The sequence below is a fragment of the Rattus norvegicus genome, chromosome 18 (genome assembly GCF_021556685.1).
Source record: "Rattus norvegicus strain SHRSP/BbbUtx chromosome 18, alternate assembly SHRSP_T2T, whole genome shotgun sequence".
Taxonomy (NCBI): Eukaryota; Metazoa; Chordata; class Mammalia; order Rodentia; family Muridae; genus Rattus; species Rattus norvegicus.
In genome coordinates, this window is record NC_141551.1 from 71,794,096 (window position 1) to 71,809,374 (window position 15,279).

A 15,279-nucleotide genomic window follows, 5' to 3' on the forward strand; every position below is an offset into this window, starting at 1 on the left:
TTGCTTGAAGGATCGTGGGAGATTTAGTTTTGCTTTTTGAGGCAGGGACTCACTGTATAATCCAGGCTAGCCTTGAACTCATCACCCTCTTGCCTCAGCCCTCACACCTGAATTGCTTTGAGCAAGAATGAGCTCTGTTTGTCTACTGCCATGGTTCAGACTGGCTTTCCCCTTTCCATTCTCATTTCAGGGGCTGGGGTGGGGAGGAAGGCCAGACCTCAATTCTTCACTGTATCTCATGTGCACACAGCATGTGCACACACAGCCTGGTATGTGTGACAAGGACAGTCCTGAGGATGCTGACTGGGCAGTACATCTGGTCTTGCCAGTTCCATGGCTAGGGCCCAGTAGCCTCCAGTCAGCCTTGCTGCCATCCCACGACTGCTGAAGAGCCAGACTCCTCCTCTTCTTCCTCCTCCCCCTCCTCCTCTTCTTCCTCTTCCCTCTCCTCTTCCTCCTCCCTCTCCTCCTCTTCCTCTTCCCCCTCCTCCCTCTCTTCCTCCCCCTCCTCCTCCCTCTCCTCCTCCCTCTCTTCCTCTTCCTCCCTCCTCTTCCTCCTCCCTCTCCTCCTCCTCCTCTCCTTCCTCCTCTTTCTCCTCCCCCTCCTCCTCCCCTTCCTTCCCCCCTCTTCTTCCTCCTCCTTTCACCCAAGCCTCTTCTAACCAGAGACTCTGATCCTGTTGGAGAGAAGGAAATACACTTATCGCTGAATGAGGTCTCCCCCGTGCAGACGGCAGACCCAGAGCTCAGATTCTTGCAGTAAAGTTGTTGTGCTGCACTGTGGACAAACTGAAGGTTAACCCAGAGCCACCCCTCATTCCTTTGTGGATATGATAGGCCCTCCCTTTCTATGTGTCAATTCCCAGCACAGGGGAAAGAATCCAGTCAGGGTAAAATCCAGTCCAGGATTTGAACTCCTGTCTTCTCTGAGCTGTGTGTTCTCAGACTAATCATCCTCCCACTCTGGTTCTCCCCTTCAGAACTCTTGAATAAAGAACGTTCCTAGGTTCTCTGCCTGAATAGCCTCATCAGGGGACCCAATCCAGCCTTCTTGATAGGAGACAGAAAGCAAAAGAGCTGGCCTGACACACCCTTCCTGTAAGGGCAGAGGGTCTCTGAAGTCACCCAGTGTTGTTTACAGGTCACACCTCTGCACCCTGATACATGTGTGTGTGTTTACTTAAAGATTTATTTATTTATTATATGTAACTACACTTAGCTGTCTTCATGCACACCAGAAGAGGACATCAGATCTCTTTACAGATGGTTGTGAGCCACCATGTGGTTGCTGGGAATTGAACTCAGGACCTCTGGAAGAGCAGTCAGTGCTCTTAACCACTGAGCCATCTCTCCAGCCCCACATGCATATATTTATCTGAGCATAAATAATGTCCAGACTCTTTGCCAAATGGCTTACTTCTTCACATCTCCTAGTGACATCATAATGGCTCTTGGCTACCAAGTAGTGTTGGGAGAACTGGGAGGGAGGGTAAGAGCATAGACTACATGTTCCCAGGAATTTAGGCATTCTGGGATTGTTTGGTCCTATTGGGTAGAGTCGTTGTCTACAAAGGGGCATAAATCATGATGGAGAAGGAACAGGGATTAGAGCCCAGCAAACCTCTGATTGCTCCGTGACTTCCTCCTGGAAGTAAAATCTAGCCTGACCATATGAGAATCGCACAGAGCCCTAGCAGGCTCAGGCTGCCCCTTCAGGCCTGAAAGTACCAGAGGGCTAGCCACCTAGGCCTTTAGGGAAGGAAGAGAGCAGGAGGAGGCCTCTGAGAAACGAAGGAGTGCTCACCTTCAACCGGAAAAGCCAGTAGGGCTGTGATGGATGGAGGAGGGCTTAGCCAAGCATTTGGCCAGCTTGAGCCAGTAGGAAAGAGACCAGAGGTCTAAAAAGAAGTTAACTTTCTAACATTGACCTTACCCTGAGAGGCACGAGGCCACACATGAGGAGCACGCTGCTCTGAACCTGGTAACAAGCATTTCAGGGGGGCTGGAGTTGGAGAATTCACCAGGGGAGGAGAAAGCATCAATTTCCCTTCCGTCTCTTCCGTCTGGTTTGTGAGCTATGACTCAGGAAGGACAGCCGTATACATGCAAAAGAAACACAGGGACAATGTCACAAAGCTACCTTGGTCCAGAGCTGCTGGGACATCCCTCCGCTCTACTGGTGGCCAGGTTGGGGCTGGAGAAAAGTGAGTGGCAAGGAGAGGGGGGCCCGTGTGCTATCACCTCAGTTTCCAGATGTCTGTCGCCAGGGCTTTCATTATCCTCTCCTTCCCTTTTGCCTGCTGTCCTCCCTGTGGGCCTCTCAGCTCGCCGCAGAGCAGGTAGGGGCACACTGGGGGCCAAGTAGGGATCAGGTAAAGATGGAGCTTCATAGAGAATGCAAGAGCTGAGTCGAAGGCTTCGCAGTCACGTGTTCCTTGGCCAGGCGTGTGGCCGGAGATTCTACAGACAGTTTGCACCCATTGCTCGCTGAGCAGTGGAAGCAGGGATATTCTGGGACAGTTCTGCAGTGAAGTTTGGCGATCACTAAGACCCCACTCCTAGTCCCCATGTTCTCCTCCCCTCTGCTCCAGGCCCCTCCCTGCTGAGCCAGCAGAGGTGGAGAGGGCTGGAGGCACAGACGCCAGCATAGCTCTCTAGCTCCCTCTGCCGGTTCTTGACGGAGCTGCTAGTGCTCACAGGTGAAAACTAAGGGAGTTTTTTGGGTCCTTCTAGCGCTCAGAGGATGGCAAAGACAAGTCAACAACCCAATTTCCATACAGGGATGGGAGGGCTTCATACTCCTTTTCCTCGTTCCCATACCCTGGGGCCGAGGCTGCCAGAAGCCAGAGTGCCCACTGATCTAAACCAAAAAATTAACTCAAAACAGTTCTGGCCAAAACAGGACATCAAAAAAATCAATCGGGTTGGGGATTTAGCTCAGTGGTAGAGCGCTTGCCTAACAAGCGCAAGGCCCTGGGTTCGGTCCCCAGCTCTGGAAAAAAAAAAAAAAAGAAAGAAAAAAATATCAATCAGCACCACCACCACCACCACCATCATCATCATCAAAAACCTGACAACTGTTCATTTTAACAACAGCCAGTCTCTCCCAAAAACCCAGCCCCCATGCATATGCACTCATACACACTACACACCCACATGCAGACACTCTGAATCACCAAATGTCTTAGATTTCTATTGCTGTGATAAAGACCATGACGAGAAGCAACTTGGGCTAGAAGGGATTTCCTTCAACTATACTTTCAGGTCACAGTCCATGGCCGAGAGAAGCCAAGCAGAAACCATACAGAAATACTGCTTCCTGGCTTGCTCCCTGTGGCTTAGCTCGCCCTGCGTTTTACACAACCTAGAACTGCCTGCCCTGGGATGGCAGCACTCACAGTGAGCAGGGCCCTCCCACACCAAATCAGGAATCAAGAAAATGGGCCTACACGCCAATCTCATGAAAGTGTTTTCTCGATGTAGACTCCCTATTCCCGGATATGTTTAGGATTGTGTCGATTTGACAAAATCCAGCTAGCACGCTGGAGAAGACACACCTAGGCTGCTTGTGACCATGGGGGACACACAGTACATGGAGGGAGTGAGCACAGCCATTTTGCTCACAGGTCACTGCCCCCTCCCCTGGGAGACTCATACCTGGAATTCCATCCCTGTAGCTCCCATCTTTAGCCACAAGCTCTGACCCGGAAGACAAAATTGATAGGACAAGCCAATGGGTTTCTGGATTGAGGAAGGAAGTCCAATTGAGTCGGACTCATGTTTGTCTAAAATTTACCAAGGGAAGCATGAAATGACTGTCTGGGTACCCTGGGTGTCTGGTGTGAGCTCACCTCCAATGGTCACCTCCAATAGTCACCTCCAATGCCATCTAGAGACAGAAAGGAAACTTAACTTCGTTTCTGTTACTTGGGACTCCTGGCCCAACACCATCCTATCTATAAATGGCATTCGTTAGAGGAAATTAAATCTCTGACAGTATTTCCACAGAGCCAGAGGGTCTTGGGGCTGCCAGGATCAGTTGTTTCATACGTACCACCTCCACACTGGAGGGGGGCCATGTCTGGACAGATCTGCATATGTGTTACAGTGTTACAGGCACAGACCTCCTGTCACTCCATGGACGAGTCCTCCCACATGCAACAGTCACTGTTTCCAGCTGCTCAGGGGATCAGGAGAGAAGAGGGACGCAGAGGCAGCACGCACAGGTGGCAGGGCCCTCGGAGCACCAGATGCACGAATGCTGAATTGTTCTCCAACCCACGGAACCCCCAGTCCTGCAGGACCCCCTCAGGCTGAGTTCCCATCACACCCTGGTGTGTCCACAAACAAGCCAGAGTTCTTATGGAAATGACATGGGTAGGATATACCCCTAGCTCATCCCTTGCACCCAGCAGTCTGCTCTCAACACCCCCTTGCCTGAAAGCCGGTCTTGGCTGGTGGAATCCTCACCTGAGTGGTCACTTGCAAGGGAGCAGATGGCAGAAGAGGACCCTACACACAGGTTTCTACAAGTTCCACTGGGTAGCCATTTAGAAATCAAGATGTTCTGGACCTTAAAGCCCCCCCCCCCCAGGGCAAGGCAAAATTTAATTAAAGCCTCCATTTTTCTTTATTTGGACATCAAAGGTTGTCTGATCTTTGTAATGAGGCTGCGTAACAAAAATTCCTACACGGCGCTGCATGTGGGGTCTGTGGGGCCACTGTTTCTCCTCCATAGCTCCCATCAATCAAGCTCTTAGGTCCAAGAAAGGCAGACCAACTGGAAGAAGAAAGGGGCTCTATTTCTGGGTATCATAGCATACACCTGTAAAGCACCAAGGAAGTAAGGCAGGAGACTGGCCAAATTCAAGCTAACCTGAGCTATACAGAGGGGCCTTGACTGACAGGGAGCGGGGAAGTTATTTAAAGAACACTGAAGCTGGGCAGAATGGCAGACCACACAGGGCTCAGAAAACAGGTGGTGGCTGAAAGAAACATCCTATCAGCATGATTGGGTGATGTCACGGCCTGGCGTTGTGCGTAGGATGCAGGTGCTGGCGCTAGCAGCCCCTCAGCCACTCTGTAACTACTGTCTGATCCACACAGCACTCTCTCCAGACTTCCTGGAAACACAAAAGTGGCCAAGGCTGAGTGCAGGTGTCCTAAATGCAGCTGCCCTGAGGCTGGAAGTGGATGTCCCTGTCCCCCTAGGTCCTGCCTCACCTTGTAGGCATCTTCAGACATGGAAACGTGCTGCATGCAGGACAGCCAAAGGGGAGCAGCACTGACCATAGTCAGCACACTTTGAAAAGAGTCACAGTTTACTGCCATCGTCACAAGCAAGACGCCCTGGTGGCATGGGACGCCGGGGATAATCTCTAACTATTGGTATGACTTTTGCCTTTCAAAGACTTCTGTTTGTAATTTAGGGATTTGGAAAGCTACCTTAATCGTTTATTATGCTCCATCCTTTAAAAGAAAATAAAACAGTATTGCTAAAAATAGCCTCATGGGCGGGGCACACAATTAGGAGGTTTGGTTTCTCAGCCTCTCCCTGGGCAACCCCGAGAAAGTGACCTTACTCTGAACCTGAGCTTTATTACCTGGAGAAGGATGAGGTTCGCGGGAGGAGCCTCAAAACTTGTGGGAGGAGTCACAAGAAAAGTCGACAGGGACTTATTTAAAGTTTTGGCAGCATCTGGCAGAGGCCTCAGGTCCTAACCTAAGACCACTGTTCTCTCTCTTCAGGACTGAAGGTACCCAAGAGGCAGGATATTGTAAACACTGTTAAGAAATCCTAGTTCACACCACCTCCTGACAACACCGTCTTGGGCTGCTTTACTGACCAGCTTTGTACATACTGGGCCAGTCCTTGAACTTTCCACCCATTCGCCCTTGGCTTTTTACTTTATTCCCTGTGTCAGACCAATCACAGCTCTGTAGACATGCCCTGCCTCATCGGGTGTCTAAGGCTCAGACACAAGTTCTTATCTCTCAGCTCTGGAGACCAGTCTCAGTCTCTACCCCTAAGCTCTCCGCTGTGGAGTCATGGGGGAAAGGAGCAGCCAGGATGGGAGAGGGATGTGATGAAAAGTGCCTTGGCCGTGAGCAGATTCCATATCTGGTTGCAGGTTTTTCGGACATATTCCTGGATGGCGCCACCTTGATTGGTAAGGTCATGCCGGCTTCCTAGCAGTTCCCGGCAGCCTTACAGATGTTCTGGGGCAGAGCATTTGGGAGCCTATATGAGGTCATCAGAGTGAATGGGGACTGGGATGTGTGGGCTGGAACCGTGACCCCAGTGTACCTTCTCAGGACTGTTCTCTTGGTTCCACAAGCAGCATTCTTAGCAACGGCAATAACAAAATTCTCCCCACACCCCGCACATACTACCTTGTAATAAAAACACAGACCCTCACAGCATCTCCCACCAAAGAGGCTTCTCTACAGGTATGCTGATGTCATTCTAGGCCAGTTTCCAGGGGCTGTGATGCTTTAGAACTGGGCCTCAGAACACCCGGAGGGGGGGTGGGGTGCTGCATCTCCAGGTGCTGTGCCCTCCAGACACCAGGCCACCTTGTAGTGGGGTTGAAAACAAAGGTCAGGCAAAAAGTGTGGTCCAGGTAGAAAGCTCGAGAGACAGAGGTTTAGGCAGAGCAAGAGAATCCAGGCACAGAAGAGAAACTAGAGCCCTTCTTCCGTCTGCAAGCACCCAGGAACACGAGAGAAAAGCAATTCTGGTTTTTCGAATCCAAGAGTCTTTGAAGAGCATTCGAGATCTACCTCTGTCCTTCCCCAGTCTCTGTATCACTATATCACTTAACCAGAGAGTCAACTTCTCACCACAGCTAAGGCATGTCAGACCAAATGTCCACTGAAACGATTTTTAAAAACTCAGAAAAAAAATATGTTTAAAAAAATCTGTTTAAGGCATCGGAAAACAATTGGAGAAGGAGGAATGTATGTGTTTTACACGGTGCTCAGGGCCTCGGAATGTTAGAAGTATCGATTGGACTAGACTGTAGACACACGTGTCTGTAAGAAAACCAATATGGATTTTTAAAGTAATACACTAGCAGAGAAGTAGGGATAAATATGCATTCACATTTACATGCACACGTGCACACACAGGAGCGCATACATGCACACGTGCATGCAAAGGTTATTAATAGAAAACAAAGCAAAGATTTGTACATTAAGTACCTAGGGGTTCTTCCCAGTCAAGCAGGGAGTTGATTAAAATGCAGAAAGTCACCCAAGAGTGTAATCGAAAGAAGGGAAGCTGAGAGGAGAGGGGTTTGCTACACCCAGGAGACAGAGAACAACGGGGTGTGTTGGTACACACCAGTGAACTAAGCAGTGTGGAAACTGAGGCTGGTGTGTCAGCTTCGAGAGCTTTGAGAGACCCTATCTCCAAGGAAATAAAGAGCACTGAAAGACGTGAACAGTCCCAGATTGTGAAGATGCCAAATAGCTCTCAGGGACATGAGTAGGATTGGGAGCAAGCACCGGACAAAAGCAAATAGCAGGGCGACCAGTGAGCCTCAGAAACTGCGCGGCTCCTTCACTCATCAGAGTGAATGCAGTTAACGCTACAGTCAAAAACCACAACATAAAGCCATTGGCTAAATCATTAGAGCTGACAAGGCCGTAAGGATGTGTAGCAACCGCAACTTCCCTACGCTGCTGAAGGGGTAAACACTGGTATAATCACTTTGCAAAATCGTTTGGCACTGTCAACATATACACATACAAACCTCACAGCCCAGGTGCTTCCCCCAGCTCTAACACAGAAATATTCTGATGCCGCATTGTTCTTCACTGCCCCGAACTGGAAACCATCAGTGGCCGAGTGGATATCTGTAAGTGGCAATACATACAGGCAGGACGACTGAGGCTTAGAAAAATGGGAGGCCTGAGCCATGCCCCTTGGAAAGTATGCAAAAAGAACTCCCACCTGATCATGCTTGTTGACCACTCCCTGACAGAGGCCCCTCTCCTCCAAGCAGATCCTCTCCACACCGCGACAATAGACGGAAGTAGATATTGGTTCCTTGTTCCGTTCACTGGTGTCTGCCATACTGGAGAGTAAACCCCTGTGCGAGGCAAGCGCTTTACCACAGAGTTGTGTCGCCGTTCTCTTTTATGTTTGTTTTGAGGCAGCCTCAGGAAGTCACCCACGATAGCCTTTGACTCTCTCTTCGGCTCACAAAGGCTTTGAACTTGGGATCCCCTTGTCTCCTGGATAGCAGTCCGACCCTACCGGAAGCCAACTAGTTAAGTCAGTCTGTCTCAAAGAGTGTCCCCTCCATGACAGCCAGGGTTTCCTCCCTAAGTGAGCTCTACCATCCCATGCTCCTCTTCTGAGAAACCAAACAGCCATGTGGGCCCAGGATCAGGTCAAATGGAACCACGATGGCCAGCATGGAGAGCACTCTGCTGCTCAGGGCACCATCTGTCCTGGTCCCATCGAGTCCTGCCTGGCTTCTTTTAGGTGCTAACAGGGACATTTCAACCACAGGAGTGCCACATCAGTGGCTGTTCTCTCACCCTAGAAACTCCTTCCTTCACAACCTTCTCCAGCCTCTTGGAGGGACACGTCTGCCAGCTCACATATCCACCCCTCCCCCCACTTCCTCTCAATGTGTACTTCGTCCGTACCCTGTACCCAATACAAAAACATTTCAGAGACATTGAAGGTGGAATTTATTGTTTAGCCATAATGACGCAGGACCTGTCCCTAGTGTCCTTGAATACAGAACACTACTCAACTTAAGTGTATCACAACTGTTCCTACAGATGCTCGTGAACCAAGTCCTCATGGGGCTTTCTCCTTCTGCCATGTCTCTCTTACTGGGTCAAGAACCATTGGGCAGGACTGCCATATAAAACACGAGACGCCCCGTGAAAGGTGAATTTGGGGTCACAAATCATCGGAAAGGTTGGCTATGCATTTGCCACAGTCTTAACTTAAAGGACTATGCCTAGATTTAAAAGTTTTCACTTGAAAGTTACCACAATTCAAAAATCGAGCACCCTGTGTTTTAACTCATCGGAGGCCATGTCCATTCAGAACCCTGGTCCTCAGCTATATGTCATGCTCTGGGTACCCAGGGCTCTGCCTAAAGAGGTAGCAATGTGCTTGCTCAGCCTCTGCAGGCCCCTCTACCAGTAGATGTCAGGTCCCAACAGGGGTTCTGAAAAAGAAACAGAGTGTGGGGTGGGGACGCCCCTGTGCCCCTCAAGCCCCATATAGTAAGTTCAGAGCCCATGATGGGGAGAAGACAGACAAAGCACGGGCCGTGACAGCCCTGCCAGTGGCTGTTCTTTCAAGCACGACCTGTCCCAATTTCCCTACTTCCCAGATGCAGAAGCAGCCAGGAGGGATGGTGAGACCTCTGAGGGGAGTTCCTAGAAGTCCCTTTCCCTTGCTTTGTGGTCAGGGCAGTTTTGTGCCATGCTGACCGGGCATCATGCTTGACTTGCTGGTGCATTGCTCTCTTTATTACTCAGGTGGTTTCCCAGACGTGTGGGCAAGCAGAGAATCTGGGCGACCGAGGGATAGGACCCTGCCTGGGCCTTGGTAATTGTTTCTGAATCTCAGTTTCTTCAAATGTTAAAGAAAAAAAAGAAGAAGAAAATCTACCTTGATGAGTGTGAAAATTAGCTGTAAGCCATGGGATATGGGTGGTGATATGTGAGAGCTCAGGGGCATTGAATGGACCACTGTGTGGATGTTGACGCTTGCCAGGTTACTGGTGCTCAGAATGAGGGGATACGAACACTCGGTGTTTTCCACTCATTTCTTCTGTAAACCTGAAAGAGCTAGGGAAGGGGGAAATTTTAAAGGGCAAAGCAATGTGCACTTAATAAGCTCTTAAAGGACATTCTTTGAGTGTCTAATATGTATCAGTGTCTAGGTACCGGATAAGAGTTATAAAGTGGGTATTGCTTATGGAGCCCAGAGAGCTGGGAGTCCAGGAGGTGGTGAGAAATCTTCCCGAGGAGAATAGGAACCACGCGTGGGTCACTATGACTGGAAGGCAACGGTGCCAGGGATGTTACAGTGTGAACGCTAGCAGAAGTCAGGGAGTAAGATAAGCAGGCGGAGGCTAGGAGGCGCACGCCCCAGGCCCCGGCGCCCTCGCGTGGCCGCCTTGCGCACTGCGTCCGCGGGAAACAAAGCGGCTCCCCGGCGGGGTAGCTACAGGTCCTCCAAGAAAACAAAATGCTGTTGGAGATTACTGCGGTGAGAAAAGAGAGAATACGATGAGACTCCCGGTCCTTTGGGAAAAGTGGCCAGCCGGAGGATACAGCCGAGCTGCAGAGACGCTATTCGTGCCAAAGTAGGAGAACGAGAGCAAAGGCCACTGCCGTGGGGCTGGACCGGCGGCGCACAGTTATCCACAGAGCGTCCTTCCTCTGGTCCAGAGCCTCTGGCCCCTGCCGGGAGCCACGCCAAGCTTGATGCTTCTACTTCTTCTGGTCCTGTCCGTAAAGGTCGTCCTTGCTCAGTAGCACCACCCTAGGACCAAAGGAGGAAATGCCACCAACGCCTATAAAACAAGTCCAGAGCCCTCTGCCTTGGCAAGTACTCTGAACCCTGGTGAGGGCAGTGCTACCACTGCTGTCCCTCGCTCCGATCCAGAACTGGCCCAAGATCCCTCTTCTGCACACTGCGTCTAAGACCAAGCAGGACCGCTCATCAAGGTCCCACTAGAGGCTGAGAATGAGGGTAGGGGGGCCGGGAGGAGGCAGGTAAAAAACTCCCTGACTATAGTTTCTCTTCTTCCCCAACACACGGCTATATGACCGTTCACGGCTATTTTAAGGTCCAAATCAAGCCCCCTTCCACCTTCCAAGGTGAGCTCCAGGAAGCAGTAGTTCAAAGACTGCTTGAGAGCACTTCCCTTTCACACATACACACGCACACACGCACGCCAGCACAGTCAGATGCCAGCCATCCTCTTCCACTCAGTCTTGGTCACTGCTCCCACCCAGTAGTAGCTAACATTTTCCTCAAGGATGCTGGGGAAGGGGGTGGGGGGATATTTCATACTTTCCCATGCGATTGTGAGGTTTTCCAAGAGTCTCTACCCTCATAGTAAGCCCACAGCAGGTCCCCTCAAGCCTGTCCCACTCCAAGCTTCATACCTCAAACACAGCCTCTTCATCTGGGGACTAGTGCGCTAGCCAGTCTCACATCAACTCGACACAAAAGTTACAGTCATCTGAAAGGAGGGAACCTCAATTGAGAAAATGCCGCCATTAGATCCAGCTGAAAGGCATCTTCTTAATTAGCGATGGATGGGAGAGGATCCAGTCCACTGCAGGTAATGCTCTCCATGAGCGGGTCCTATAAGAAAGCAGGTTGAGCAAGCCATGAGGAGCAAGCCAGCAAGCAGCATCCCTCCATGGCCTCTGCACCAGCTCCTGCCTCCAAATTCCTGCCCTGTTCCAATTCCTGTCCTGACTTTGTTCAATGATAAACTACAATGTAAATGTGTAAGCTGAATAAACCTTTTCCTCTCCAACTTGTGTTTGGTCATGGTGTTTCATCATGGCAACAGAAACCCTAACTAAGATAATGATTTCTCAGAGCTCTCAGCCAGTTTGAGTATGGACCTGCTAAGGCTGATACTCCGATGCTTGGGGATGAACCACCTGCAAGAGTCATTAACAGCTGACTAAATACAGATGCTTGTGGTCACTTGTGACACTACTGTGTGTCCTTTAGACATCAGGGTTTGGAATATATATATATATATATATATATATGTATATGTATATATATATTCACACACATATATATTCACACACATATATATATTCACACACATATATATATTCACACATATATATATTCACACACATATATATTCACACACATATATATTCACACACATACATATATATATATATATTCTAGACCAGGAAAAACCAGGTAGGAAACGCTTTAGACTGTGAGCCTTGCAGACTCTGTTGCAAGACTAGCTCTACCCCTTAATAAAAGCTGTCACAGAAGAGGCATGAATGAACAAGTATATGCCAATAAATCTTTATTTATAAAAGCAAGGAGCCAGGTACATTTGAAGGAGCCTTTCTGTTGCTTACCTTGGGTTTAGACCTATAATTTGTACTTTGGCATCATGACTCAATTGACTGGATGAGGTAAGGGTAAAAAGACTTCAGTCTGGCTTCAGAAGATCTAGAGCAGTGGTTCTCAACCTTCCTAATTCGAACCTTTAATACAGCTCCTCACGTTGTGGTGACCCCCAACCATGGAATTACTTCCATTGCTACTTCATAACTGTAATTTTGATGCTGTTGTGAATTGTAATGTGAACATCTGCATTTTCCGATGGTCTTAGGCAACACCTGTGAAAGGGTCATCCGGGTGATCCTCAAAAGGGTCGTGACATACAAGTTGAGAACTGCTGATCTAGACAGCAAGGGAAGATCCATGTTTCATAGATGGGTAACCCTGAGCCTGTGTTCTCAACTCTTAAAATGGAAAAAAATGAGTGTAGAGGATGTCAAAGGTCACCAAAGAATCCCAGTTCTACAGGCCTCTGGTACGAGCTGAAATGAAGGTAAGGCACTTGTCTTAGGGTTTTACCACTGTGAACAGACACCATGACCAATGCAACTCTCATAAGGACCACATTTAACTGGGGCTGGCTCACAGGCTCAGAGGTTCAGTCCATTATCATCAAGGCAGGGACATGGCAGCATCCAGGCAGGCATGGTGCAGGAGGAGCTGATAGTTCTACATCTTCATCTGAAGGCTGCTAGCAGAAGACTGGCTTCCAGGCAGCTAGGATGAGGGTCACACCCACAGTGACACACCTACTCCAACAAGGCCACACCTCCAAATAGTGCCGCTCCCTGAGCCAACAGTGTTGATGCCCACGGACAGTTTTTATAAATTCTGAAGTGCTCCATACTTACAAATTGCCCAGTGTGAATTCGAGAACCATCTGATGGCCCAGCCATCAGTGGAAGAGTATAAAAGGCCCTGGTATGTCTGAAGGCCTGTGCTTGACCATTCTATTTGGATGGACATCTGGGAGATACCATTGCCCACTGCCCTGCCTCTCTGAAACACTGCCACAAGCTGAGCAATTCTCGGGTCTTCTTCACCCATGCTATTCCTTCCGTTCCCGGCCTTTCAACTCCAGCTGGCCAGTTGCAGCTGCAAAGCTCTGGTTCTAGCTGCTGGAACCAGAGCAAGCTAGGCTCCGTGTTGATGTGGCCAGCCTCAGTCAGGCACAAGAGCAAGCGGTTTGCTGTCCCCCTCGAGCATCTGCCTTACTCCATTGTAATGAATGCAAGGGAGCTCGAGGACTGGGCCACCTCTTTGTGACATTCCTTTTGGTGCCAGGACCCAGGCCAGAAGCCAAAGGCCCTGCTCATACCCACTCTTTCTGAGAAGCTGGCTGGATCAGCACCCTCCCTGCCCCAGGGACTGGCCCTCGGAGGAGCTGTGGGATTTGGACTTTGTGGGTATTTAGGCACCGCTCCAGGGCCTTCTGTGTCATTTCCTGGTGACCTTCAAGAAACAGAGGTTGTTAGAAGGGATGGACTTTCCAACAGCCTGGCCTCGCTGAAGGGCCGGTGGTAGAATATCTATGGAAGGCGTCAGGCGACTGCCCCGGAACTCATGTTCTCATGACTTTGCCCTTTGCCCTTGTACCAAGGGCCTTGAATTCCCAGTGAATTATGACCCTTGGCTCTGAGCTCACAAACAAATCTGCCCAGATTAGGACATTTAGCCCAGGGGAGGAAGTGGTCACTTTGCCAGCCAATAGCACCATTCTGAGAAAGGGTCTTCCAAAGCTACCAGGTCAGGCAGCTTCCCACACGAGTAGGTAAATACTGCACTTGCTGTTTTTACCCTCTCTGTCCTTCCAACTCTCTGTATTCATGAGGTAGCTGCTTGGATCCTCCCGGAAGGACCCCAACAGGGCAAAGGCTCAAGAGTATCAGCAGAGCCTCAAGGACTTGGGGCTGCCTAACACAAAGGCAGAGGCTATGCCTTCTCCTCCCAGAGCCAAGGGTAGAGCCCACAGGGAAGACAGGAGGACATTAAGTCAAGAATAGCTTTCTCTGCCTGGACCTGCTTGCTCTGCTGCTCCAGAGGGAGGTAGCAAAATGTGTAGATACCCAGGGAACCAGCAGGGTCCAGCCCGGAGCCTGGAGACAATGACCTCATCAGGCATTTCCAGCTTTTATGATGTGCCAACAAGGCCATCAAATGATGCAGGCTGACCTCTTGGGCAGTGGGTGGTGAGCTCATGCCCACTGGAATGAATGCCTCTGCTTTTCCCATGCTCTTGGCCAGACCGTAGGCCGCTAGGCTCAGACCAGGGCACTGAGCAGGGACCAGAGGGAGACTTTGTCAAACAAGAAGCAAGGGAGAAGTCAGCAGATGACTGAGGTATCATCCAAGAGACTGGAAACTGGGGAGCAACAGTGCTCAGCCCGAGGCTACAAGAAGTTTTTGGGCTTCTATGCATAAAGGTCAGTGGGACCTTTTCCTGTCCCCCCAAGTGGACCCCTGTGGGGCACCATCAGTGCAGCTCATTGGCCATTTACTTGCTTCAGCTTACAGCTCTGACACAGCCTCTCCCTGACCATTCGCCTTTCCCACACAGCCTGGGTCTCTCTCCACAAACATGCTGTGTGTGTATCTGGGGACAGTTCTCTAGCGTTGACTTTAATACTGTATGAGCCTTAATAATCGGATGACCTGGGACAGGTTCCCTCTTTTGCTGCTTGGGGATTTTGCCTCCCTCCTAGACAACTGTCCTTCACCTCCCCAGCCAGGACCCAGCCTCAAGAATCCACCCACAGAACATCTTACCTTGCCTTGTCACATACTTCCTCCTCCAGCCCCTTTGCTTTAGATGTTTGCATAAAAGAAAAGTCCCTCCTTAGAGCTCTCTGCCTCAATGTCAAACAAGAAGCAACTACATTCTAAAAGAAAAGGGAGGTGGAGAGGAAGAAAACAAAGGCGAATAAGGAAGAGGAAGGGGGAGGAGCAGGAAAGGGTTGCTGAGGAAGAGAAAGAAAGAAGTGGGAGGAGAGAAAGACTGAAGGGAGGGAGAAGGAAAAGAAAATGCAAGAGTAAGAAGAAGGGGAAACGAATACCAATTGACTCTCAAGATGTCTGCTGGATCACTGCAGTGAGAAGGGTAAAATAAATAAATAAATAAATAATAAATGTGTGTGTGTGTGTGTGTGTGTGTGTGTGTGTGTGTGTGTGTGTATTTGTTG

General features: G+C 49.9%; 1 long non-coding RNA gene across 1 annotated transcript; it reads right to left on the bottom strand.

The window, feature by feature from the left end:
* Positions 1–8,689: 8,689 nt before the first annotated feature.
* On the bottom strand, positions 8,690–15,002 carry LOC147999880 (uncharacterized). Its single transcript, XR_015643073.1, has 3 exons — positions 14,867–15,002; positions 11,155–11,356; positions 8,690–10,525 (listed from the first exon to the last, which is right to left on the bottom strand). It is a non-coding gene; the product is annotated as an uncharacterized LOC147999880 (long non-coding RNA).
* Between the last annotated feature and the right edge of the window lie 277 nt (positions 15,003–15,279).